The following is a 12,650-nucleotide window of genomic DNA, read 5'->3' on the forward strand; positions in this document are numbered from 1 at the left end:
CATTTACCTGCTGATCTTTTTTGCCTTAGACCATTCCAGTGTTCCAATACAACAAATGCTGTTTAAAATACATAGGACTGCCTTGGATGTCTCTTTGCTTTATTATCTGTTATGCCGATTTGGAATCATCCCAGTTGTACATGTAATACTTGTTGTTCTAGAAGTTCCTACAGTAGGTTTGGAGTGGATTACAGAGTATTCTGGATCATCTCAGTTGTACATGTAATACTTGTTGTTCTAGAAGTTCCTACAGTAGGTTTGGAGTGGATTACAGAGTATTCTGGATCATCTCAGTTGAATGTGGGGGATTTCCATGGATTAGATCCAGCGGTTGATTGGTCTAAAAGGGTGGTCCTTTGGCAAAATAAGCGCAGACAACCCTTCTGCTCGAGATATCTTGTCCTATACTAAAACCCTATAAATAACATTTACATCATATCTGAAATGCAAGCTGTAAAACAGAAATTACTGCAGTGTTTTGAATTGCGTTCTGATTGCGTATGTCTTGCGGGTAGAGCAGCGTGTAATCTATACTAAACCATAATTGCACTCGACTCAACAATGTAAGAAAAACACATAATTGGAAAACATTTTAGGAAGATGCATGATAAGTAGCTAGAAATTACACATTTATTTAAAAACATAATGTTTATGGACATATTTAGGACACGTGAACTGTCTACACAGCACTCTGCCATGTAAATTCACATTAGCATATATTATGATTTATAAAGCTATATGTAAATAAGCTGCCTTAATTAGAAGTTGAATTGTAATCTCTTCCTCGCTCGTTTTCTCCAGGCTAACGGAGCTAGCGCAGTGATGTCGACGACAGGGAATTAACTAAACAAAAGCTCTCGGGAAAAAGTCCACTTTCCTCATCTTTTTAATTCCCTGTGTTTTTATGATCACGCTATCATGGGTCTGACTGGATGGAACGCTCCTAATTCTTAGTTCGTCAGTTAGGACTTCTGCTTTGAGTGGAAATATAACTTTTTATCAGACGTTTCATTGGTTGGATTAGTGGCTAGCTAGATTAATTATAAACCGAGACAATCACTATCTAGTAGTGCATAAGATACTTGAACGTTTGTGGTACTTTTACACTTCTCACTACAATAGGGATAAAGAATAAAACACACTGTAAGCTACATGGTGCCAACGAACATAACACCAAATAGGCAAGGTATGGAAAATGTTGGCTGTCATTATGAACCAACGACTGTGGTATAGGTAGCTAGATAAACGGTGGAATAGAAAGGAAACGAGAGAGAGACAGACAGACAGACAGACAGACAGACAGACAGACAGACAGACAGACAGACAGACAGACAGACAGACAGACAGACAGACAGACACAGTTCCCCCCGGGTGACCATGCAGCCGTCATATCCACTCTGATTCTGAATTATCTCTGATTGGTTGTCATGACTGTGTGTCCTGCACAGCTGAGACCACTCATCACAAAGGCTCAGCACACACACAGACACACACACAGACACACGCTCACACACAGCCACACAGCCACACACACACACACACACACACACACACACACACACACACACACACACACACACACACACACACACACACACAGACACACGCTCACACACAGCCACACACACACACACACACACACAGACACACGCTCACACACAGCCACACACACACACACACACAAACACACACACACACACACACACACACACACACACACACACACACACACACACACACACACACACACACACACACATACACACGCACACACAATGTTCAAAGCCTGCCTGCTATATTTTTATAGCTTGGGATCACATTTCCCTAAAATGCTGAGTATTCCACCAACGCATGGCTTTTTAAAGAGTTGTGGGGAGAGAGGTTTGTTTGTAAGAGCTGTGTGTGTGTCTGTGTGTCTGTTTAAAGAGTTGTGGCTAGAAGCTGCCCACTGGGTACAGACAACAGTTCAACGTCTAGTTTTGATTTACATTTGGTTGATTGTCAACTAACGTGAAATCAACAAAACATGTCACCATGTCATTTGATTTAGGTTAAAAACTTTTTTCAAGTCCAATCAGTTTTGGAAACAATGTGGATTGAACCAGTTTTTGCCCAGTATGTGGAGCAAGTTTGTGTTCTGAGCTACCTCAGCTTTTACATATGCAACAATTAACACTGATGACTGATGTGTTTTGAAGGTCTTGACAGATGTGGAAAACGCCGAACCTCACATCGAACATGAGGAATAATGTGTTTGGTTGAAGTGAATTTCAAGGTCTGGGTTTCCCTCTTTTAAATCACTGGAGATAATGAATAATCAAGCCATAATAGCGCCGTAAGTTTTTCCTGAACAAGTTTCAACGTTTATTTGTCACGTGCACAGGATACAGCAGGTGTAAAACAGTGAAACGCTTACTTCCCTAACAATGCAGTAATAGAAGTAATAATATAGATAAGAAACACACAGGAAAAGGCCATCAATAATCATTGTGACAAGCCCAACTTATTTTCCCCACAGAACACAAACAAATCAAATGCACTCATTTAGATCACCATAACCATGTGTCTTCCCAACTCGCAGGCAGAAATTACATTGTAATTGAGGTTCTCTCAGCACAGTGTGAGAGCAAATGTAAGGTCTTGGTAAGAATATGTCTTTGCTAGTGAAAGCCTACAATATAGGAGATCATTAGCAGTGGTTAGCCACCAACGCTAGCTGTCCAAACACACTAAAACACTCAAATAAAAACATGCTATATTGTGTATACATGGTGCTGTGATCTTTTCAAACCCTCAGAGGTAAAGGGAGCAAATAAGCAAGGGAGTGAGCTCGAGAAAGAGAGAGCGATAAAGAGAGAGAGATTTTCTTTGGCAAGGTAAACATACAGTGGGTATCATAAGTACTCACCACCCTGGATTATTTTCTAATTTTGTTGTATTACAAAGTGGGATTGAAATAGATGTAATTGTGATTTTTTTTTTGGGGGGGGGGTTATTGATCTACATAAAATACTAGTTGATCTACACAAAATATATCACCAAAAGGACATTAGTGATTATAAAACAGCTCCAGAGTTCAATGGCAGTGATGGGAGAAAACAGAATATGGATCAACATCGTACACTCCACAATAATGACCTAAATGACAGAGTGAAAATAAATAAAATAATATACCGAATTAAAATATTCCAAAACATGCATCCTGTATGCAACAAGGCACTAAATAATACTTCTTTTTTTTAAACACGGCAAAGGAATACACTTTTTGGCCTAAATTCAAAGCCTTATGTTTGGGGCAAATCCAACGCAACACCTCACTGAATAATTGGCTCCCAATTTTCAAGTATGATGGAGGCTGCATCATGGTCCGGGTGTGCTTGACATCAGCAAAGACTAGGGAGATTTTCAGGATGAAAAAAAACGGAACCGACCTAACCACAAGGAAAATCCTAGAGGAAAACCTTCAATCTGCTTATACCAAACACTTTGAGAGGAATTCACCTTTCAGCAATAACCTACAACACAAGGCCAAATCTACACTGGAGTTGCTTACCAAGAAGACAGTGAATGTCTTCTGAGTTGCCAAGTTACAGTTTTGACTTAAATCTGCTTGAAAAACCTTCCGCAAGACTTGACAATGGCTGTCCAGCAATGATCCCCAACACTTTGACAGAGCTTGAAAAATGTTGAAAGGAATAGTGGTCAAATATTTCACAATCCAGGTGTGCAAAGCTCTTAGAGACTTAACCAAGAACACACACAGCTGTAATCACTCTTAGAGACTTAACCAAGAACACACACAGCTGTAATCACTCTTAGAGACTTAACCAAGAAGACTCACAGCTGTAATCACTCTTAGAGACTTAACCAAGAACACACACAGCTGTAATCACTCTTAGAGACTTAACCAAGAAGACACACAGCTGTAATCACTCTTAGAGACTTAACCAAGAAGACTAACAGCTGTAATCACTCTTAGAGACTTAACCAAGAAGACTCACAGCTGTAATCACTCTTAGAGACTTAACCAAGAAGACTCACAGCTGTAATCACTCTTAGAGACTTAACCAAGAAGACTCACAGCTGTAATCACTCTTAGAGACTTACCCAAGAAGACACACAGCTGTAATCACTCTTAGAGACTTAACCAAGAAGACTCACAGCTGTAATCACTCTTAGAGACTTAACCAAGAAGACTCACAGCTGTAATCACTCTTAGAGACTTAACCAAGAAGACTCACAGCTGTAATCACTCTTAGAGACTTAACCAAGAAGACTCACAGCTGTAATCACTCTTAGAGACTTACCCAGAAAGACTCACAGCTGTAATCACTCTTAGAGACTTACCCAGAAAGACTCACAGCTGTAATCACTCTTAGAGACTTACCCAAGAAGACTCACAGCTGTAATCACTCTTAGAGACTTACCCAAGAAAACTCACAGCTGTAATCACTCTTAGAGACTTAACCAAGAAGACTCACAGCTGTAATCACTCTTAGAGACTTACCCAAGAAAACCCACAGCTGTAATCACTCTTAGAGACTTAACCAAGAAGACTCACAGCTGTAATCACTCTTAGAGACTTAACCAAGAAGACTCACAGCTGTAATCACTCTTAGAGACTTACCCAAGAAGACTCACAGCTGTAATCACTCTTAGAGACTTACCCAAGAAGACTCACAGCTGCAATCACTCTTAGAGACTTATCCAGAAAGACTCACAGCTGTAATCACTCTTAGAGACTTATCCAGAAAGACTCACAGCTGTAATCACTCTTAGAGACTTATCCAGAAAGACTCACAGCTGTAATCACTCTTAGAGACTTATCCAGAAAGACTCACAGCTGTAATCACTCTTAGAGACTTATCCAGAAAGACTCACAGCTGTAATCACTCTTAGAGACTTATCCAGAAAGACTCACAGCTGTAATCACTGCCAAAGGTGTTCCTAACATGTATTGACTCAGGGGGTGAATACTTATCTGATCAAGGTATATTGGTGTTTTATTTGTCATTGGTCTTAAGAATATATATATAATCTTTCTTTCACTTTGAAGTGTAGAGCACTAACAAAAAAATGACAATCAAATTCATTTTAATCCCACTTGTAACACAATAAAATGTTAAAAAATCCAAGGGGGTGAATTTTGATGATACCTTTGAACTGAGAAAGAGGGAGAGTAACCAAGGGAGAGAGCGAGACAGAGAGCGATAATATGACATTTGAAATGTCTTTACTCTTTGGAACTTGTGAGGGTAATCTTTACTGTAAAAAAATGTTTTTTTTATTTCACTTGCTTTGGCAATGAAGCCCCTTAAATTGAAATTGAATTGTAATTGAATTGAGCGAGTGACAGAGTTATAGCAAGTGAGAGACACGGGGGTAAAGGACAGAGTAAATTCTTTCCTCTCAAAACCAAAACTCTATGTTATCTTCAGCAGTTGCTGGATCATGTTTCTCTGTAAAAAGACAACAATTTATCCAAATGTTTGAAGGAAATCTAAACATGACCAGCATTTCTCTCTCAAACACACACTCTCAATCTGGAGTTACAGAGGAGGCACTCTCCTGGGCATAGGGTTTAGGAACGGCCTGCCTCTCTGACCCTACCATGGAGGTCTGACTGGAGGGCCGATGAGAGAATGAAAGCGAAATACACTACTGCATACTATGCCTATACAGAACATTAAGAACACTGTTCAACTTGTTATACAACAGCTCCCCCTGGTGCTCCAACAAACAGAATGCAGCGCTACAAAATCCAAACTATCACATTATAGTAGACACTTATCTAGAGCGACTTACAGGAGCAATTAGGGTTAAGTGCCTTGCCCAAGTGCATATCGACAGACCTTTCACCAAGTCAGCTCAAGGATTCGAACCAGTGACCCTTTGGTTACTGGCCCAACGCTCTTAATCGCTAGACTACCTGCCAGCCCAGTTAACACTCATTGTTATGTATGATGGATTTTGAAGTATATGGATTTAGACTAAAATACAATATTTAAAAAAGCATTTTAGCATCAGCTCCCAGTAAGTTCAATGGAGATTTGGGTAGTTAGTGGGCCCTGGGAACTCAAACCAGGATTGGTTCAAATACTATCTTAACATGTCCTAATCATCCATATGGTACATGACCAATGGTCAAATCTGTTATAACAACGAATAGACTCTCTCACTGTAATATGAACCACTGTGAATGATGGCTTTCCCAGGCAAGAAAGAGGGATAGTGTCCACTGCACCCAATAGCTCTGTTTCTTGTTAACTCTGTAAATCTCATTCCATGAAAACGTGGCACTGCCTCAAAGCCTGTAAGTTTAACCTTACAAACTCTACCATGTACGTTTCATAGATAGGCAAACATTAGACATAAACACAGACACACACACAAAATGCCCTTCACTGTAAGAGCATATTGCTGTTAGCCCAACCCTGGGAAGCATGTTGGTAGAGAAGGGAAATCAGGACTCTTAAATCTCCTGTATATTTGTTTGAATTCCATAGCGGGTAAAGGAAACACATAGGGTACACACTGGTTCAATCAACGTTGTTTCCACGTCATTTCAATTAAATTACGTTTAACAAACGGGGAATAAATGTTGAATTGACGTCTGTGCCCAGTGGGAAGCTATTTAATGTTATCATGGTGGGTTACTGATAGACCGGGTGTTTATTAGTGTTACAGTCATTAGTTACAGAGATGAAAGAACATGATACAGATATTAATGTTGATTATACTGTTTTTTCAGAAACAACATATGGATTTCATTGATTGAGGACAACATGCAAATAATACTGCTTTCCCCTTTTCAAATTCCAAGAATACTTGTCTAAATGCCTTTCAAACAGTTCAACATGTTCTGTCAATAATACAAGTAAAATGTACGAACAAAAATGTATGACGACAAAGAAGACTATTATACGAATAGTGCTTTGCAGTTGACAAATTGATGAATAAACATGGGTGGTTACTGTAATATTACAATGTCTCCTCTAGGGATATATTCAAGCCATATGGTTTGGAGCTGTGCTGTAGCCTAGGAGATATCACAATCTTGCACCAACATCACAATAGGCTGTTATGCAAAGTGTGTAATACTTCCTGAACAGTCTGTGTGGTAATCTTATTTAAATGAGACCATACTCTGTGATAATTCCAACTAATCAGATTCGGTGTGGGTTTGTTGGTGACTTATCTATTATCGCTGAGCTGACAGGCAAAAAAGACAAATGCTTGTATCCAGCATCAATAAATATGAATCATTTTGCAATCTGTCAGGCTAAAATATTCTAATAAGTTCAGCAGAAAGGCTAAACCTCTCTCTGTGTGTGTGTGTGTGTGTGTGTGTTGCACCTCAAGGAAAGGTTAACTGATCTTTGTGTTAATATTAAAACTAGTCAAACACTGTTGCTCCAAAATAGAGCAAGTGTTCTTTATTCAACTTGCTTCACTTGACAAAGGTAAAATACATATTGCACAAAGTGAATTGAATGTAATAATAACAATGCTACATCTTATTTTTGAAGAGCTGTTCATTCCAAAGACAATTACCAAATCAAAGTTTATTAGTCACGTACGCAGATTTTCAGATGTCATCGCAGGTGCAGTGAAATGCTTGTGTTTTCTAGCTCCAACAGTGCAATATTATCTAGCAATACAGAACGACACACACAATGCGAAAAGTTTTTAAAAAAAGAGTTAGGAAGTATCAGAATGAGAAATACCAGCTAGGTTAATAGAAAAAGTAATCAACACATGTAACTAAGCAAGTGTAGGCCAATTATAACCTTGGATTGATTAAGAATTAGCATTGGTTAATGTTATTCAATCATGTAACATATAAAATAAATATTTAAAAGTAAAACAAAAAATAGAATTTAAATCGGAGCATGACAGTTGTCTATGTCACTGTCTCTCCACCCCGGTGAGGATGGGGTTCTCTTCTGCAGGCAAGTCCCTGGTCTCCAAAGCCACCTGGAGTTTCTGCCAGAAGACCCTTGTGTCCTCCCCAACTCTTGGCCAGCTCAGGTAGGTGCGTCTCTTCACCAGCCTCCTCATGCGGTGGTAGGGTGAGAGCTGGTGGTCTGGGATCTCTTCGAGAAACACCAGGATCAGCACATCCTTCTGCTCATCAAAAAGACGGAAGCTGGAGAGAGCAGTCTTATTTCAGTGTTTGCGTAGACAATCCAAGTCCCATACACGGTGTGATTTTCCAAAAAATATCATACCTGAAGCTAACCACATCGCACATAGTTATCTCTCGACAACCCAGACGCAAAGCCACAAGAGTGTAAAAATTATCAAATCGATATTAGAATGTCAATTGTCTATTGATATAGAAACAACATCGGTCAAATAAAGCACTTTGCTGTTCTATGAGTGGAGTGGGTCTGGGACATTGAGAGAAAAAAAGGGAATATTAGCTATGAAGCTTCAGGGAAACAAACCCCTGGACAGTCATACAACTATAAATAGAAAGACATTAAACCAACCTGGCCACCTGGATCTCTCTGGAGCACCACTCGCTCTCCAGATATCGGTGGGTGATCACACAGATGGTTTTCCTGCTCCTGTAGATGGCGTCTGTGATGTTCTCTATGATGGGTTTACCTGTGGAACATGGTGAGAAACAAATCCTTTGTAAGCAGTGATTTTTGACAATGTACCTACTAGTTGTAAGTGTATGTAGTTACTGGGACACACCAGCTGACTACGTGTTGCAACTGAATCTGTACAATCATAGTATTATGCAACTTCCTGTTTCAGATGGCATTTAATGCTGTACTGGATGCAGGTCACTCACACAAGCCTGTGTTACATCCAGAATATTCATCTAAAATGTCTGAAATAACAATGCATTTCAATACAATGACCAATTGATGTGCTAAATATGTGATACCTGGCTGGAAGTCCCGGTGGTGAAGACACAACTTCCAGCCCTGCTCTTCCTACAACTCTGGCAGCAGCTCCCTCATGACCCAGGATTCATCATGGGTGTTGTAGGAAATGAAGGCATCGTACTGATGAGGAGCTTGTCTGTTCCTCCGCTTGGTGTCATGGAGATAAGCCAGGAAGAGGTAGTAGGCATATACCACCTGCCACCTCAGGAGATGATAGATAAAGGACCCCAGCAGGGTGAGGAGGACCAGAGAGGTGGTTGAGATGAAGTAGAAGACGCCTAGGTCCACTGAACAGGAGTGGGTGTCCAGGTCCAACAGTTTAGTGTTCTTGAGATCGTCTGGATAGCTACATGGATAGTCATAGGCATAAGCAACTTGTGTTTGGTTGTTACTCTCAGCCCAATGAACAAACCAAGCATTTCTGCAGTCACAAATGAAAGGATTCCTTTGCATATCCAGGAGAGTTAAGGCTGGGAGAGAGTGCAGCACTGTCTCATTGGTCCATGTAATTTTATTCTGTCTCACCTTTTTATCTAATTTTTTTTATTTCACCTTTATTTAACCAGGTAGGCTAGTTGAGAACAAGTTCTCATTTGCAACTGCGACCTGGCCAAGATAAAGCGTAGCAATTCGACACATACAACAACACAGAGTTACACATGGAATAAACAAAACATACAGTCAATAATACAGTAGAACAAAAGAAAACAAAAAGTCTATGTACAGTGAGTGCAAATGAGGTAAGTTAAGGCAATAAATAGGCCATGGTGGCGAAGTAATTACAATATAGCAATTAAACACTGGAATGGTAGATGTGCAGAAGATGTTAGTGCAAGTAGAGATACTGGGGTGCAAAGGAGCAGGATAAATAAATACAGTATGGGGATGAGGTAGGTAGATAGATGGGCTATTTACAGATGGGCTATGTACAGGTGCAGTGATCTGTGAGCTGCTCTGACAGCTGGTGCTTAAAGCTAGTGAGGGAGATATGAGTCTCCAGCTTCAGAGATTTTTGCAGTTCGTTCCAGTCATTGGTAGCAGAAAACTGGAAGGAAAAGCGGCCAAAGTAGGAATTGGCTTTGGGGGTGACCAGTGAGATATACCTGCTGGAGCGCATGCTACGAGTGGGTGCTGCTATGGTGATCAGTGAACTGAGATAAGGTGGTGCTTTACCTAGCAGAGACTTGTAGATAACCTGTAGCCAGTGGGTTTGTCGATGAGTATGAAGCGAGGGCCAACCAACAAGAGCGTACAGGTCGCAATGGTGGGTAGTGTTTTGGTGACAAAACGGATGGCACTGTGATAAACTGCATCCAGTTTGTCGAGTAGAGTGTTGGAGGCTATTTTATAGATGACATCACCGAAGTCGAGGATCGGTAGGATGGTCAGTTTTACGAGGGTGTGTTTGGCAGCATGAGTGAAGGATGCTTTGTTGCGATATAGGAAGCCGATTCTAGATTTCATTTTGGATTGGAGATGCTTAATGTGAGTCTGGAAGGAGAGTTTACAGTCTAACCAGACACCCAGGCATTTGTAGTTGTCCACGTATTCTAAATCAGAGCCGTCCAGAGTAGTGATGCTGGATGGGCGAGCAGGTGCGGGCAGTGATCGATTGAATAGCATGCATTTAGTTTTACCTGCGTTTAAGAGCAGTTGGAGGATACGGAAGGAGAGTTGTATGGCATTGAAGCTCGTCTGGAGGTTAGTTAACACAGTGTCCAAAGAGGGGCCAGAAGTATACAGAAGGGTGTCGTCTCCGTAGAGGTGGATCAGAGAATCACCAGCAGCAAGAGCAACATCATTGATGTATACAGAGAAGAAGAAATGGACTTGAGTGAGATTGGCTTCTATAAGGAAATCTAATGACTCAAGTTTAGTTTTGGAGATGGTGAGTCTTTTGAGCTTGGGGATTGGGTGAAAGAGCTCTGGGGAGAGGGCTTTGAACCAATTCTGGCTGATATCAAGGGACAACAACTGGAGTGTGTGAATGAATGTGTCAGGGTACAGGGACATAATATGAAGATTCCCTGCATGGAACTCTGATAACATTTTCAGACTTTCAAGAAAGTTGGAAGGTAGATAATATTGTATCATATACTTACTATAATTCTGCATAAATATGTAGAGGTTTTCCATAGAACAGTGAAGGGTGGCAGTGAAGGAGGATGGTTGGACTGGATCATCTTTTTCATATTTGATAGCATTGGAAGCCATATTGAGAGTTTTTAAGCTTCTAAGTCCTTTGACCACAGCACCTCGGATTTCACTTTGACCCATTACATTGTTAAGCAGGACAATTATTTTAAGTGACAAAACCCACAAAGGCCCCATCTTCCAGTGTATTTATTTGACTATCATGTAAAGCCAAATCAAAGCTCTTTAAATGTTGCAAACCCTTCGTGAAAGCTTCACCCAAGTTTAGGAGTTTGTTGCTTCCAAGAATCAGGGTATTTAAGGCCCTAAATTCCTGGAAAACACAAGGTTTGAGATTCAATTATTGCTAAAATACAGTTTTACGAGTCATCTTAGATTGTAGAAATCCAAGCATCCTAAAGTTTTCATTATGCTTTGGGTGAGATCCAATTTTTTCAGTGTGGGGAGATTCATTGTTGCATTTGCAACAGAAGAGAGGCCATCGTTGTCTTGTCTCAGACATCTAAAATTGTTTATTGATCGAAAAGCGGCTTTTGACAGGTCAGTAATATCATTACCTGATATGTCCAGGTCAGTCACCTGTGTACAGGACTGCAGCAGCTCGTCAGAGACAATACTAGACTTGATATATTGCAATCGGAATGACTTCAGTGTAGGTATGTGGCAGGCTACATTAATGAGATTATCTCTTCCTATTTTATCCAGCCCCAGAGACACCAACAGAAAGTTTATGCTCTGAAGCAGCGAACTCATCCACTCTAAAGACGTGAAGTTGAGGCTGCTCACGTTCCTCAGAAAATACCTGTCCGCTACATCCCAATCCATGCTTCCATTAATGCCACAGATGTAGAGGTCAAGTTTCTTTAAATGGGGAAGTGTATCTGCTGTGACACTGAAGATCTCCAGAGGATTTCTGGATAGATCCAGCTCTGTCAGCCCTATTGACCTATTTGATATTTCCTGTGACTGCAAAGAGGTCAAGCTGTTGTTCCCAATGAACAACTTCAGCAAGCTTGGTAATTGTAAAATGGGCTGAAGCTCCTTGAAACAATGCAGTTTGTTGCTGGTTAAGTTCAGTACCTTCAATTGTAGTACTATGAGGTTGTCCAGGCCCTTAAACATTTGGTCTGAGAGGGACTTAAGTTTGTTAAAGGACAGATTCAGCTGCACTTGAGCCACCAGGTCTGAAAAAGACCCCTTCTCCACATGAGAGATCCTGTTGCTGTACATGATTAACATTTTGAGGATTGATAGATCTTTGAAGTCCTCATTTTTTATCTGTGAAATGTTATTTTCTTTGCTACGTTTACAGATCTCACCAATGATGGAATGTCTGCTGGTACGGCATTGAGGTTCCTGCCATCACATAGCACAGAGATTCCCTGATTCTGCAGTGTTTCATTGAGTAGCCATTTACTGGACTAAATAGAACCCAACATAATGCATAGATGACAAAGTGAGAATATGTATACCCATTTCCTTCTCATGACATTCCTTTTTAAGAGGAAAAAATGCCTTATCATCAATAATTGAGTCCAATGAGATTCCTCTCGAAATTCTTCCTGCTTAAAATGTATAGGCTTCATGATATCT

The 12,650-nt window shown here is 40.4% G+C and overlaps 1 pseudogene; it reads right to left on the bottom strand.

Moving 5' to 3' along the window:
* Positions 1 to 7,433: 7,433 nt before the first annotated feature.
* On the bottom strand, positions 7,434 to 10,944 carry LOC115152260 (toll-like receptor 13; annotated as a pseudogene).
* Positions 10,945 to 12,650: the final 1,706 nt, after the last annotated feature.

The sequence above is a fragment of the Salmo trutta genome, chromosome 2 (assembly GCF_901001165.1).
Source record: "Salmo trutta chromosome 2, fSalTru1.1, whole genome shotgun sequence".
NCBI classification, from domain to species: domain Eukaryota; kingdom Metazoa; phylum Chordata; class Actinopteri; order Salmoniformes; family Salmonidae; genus Salmo; species Salmo trutta.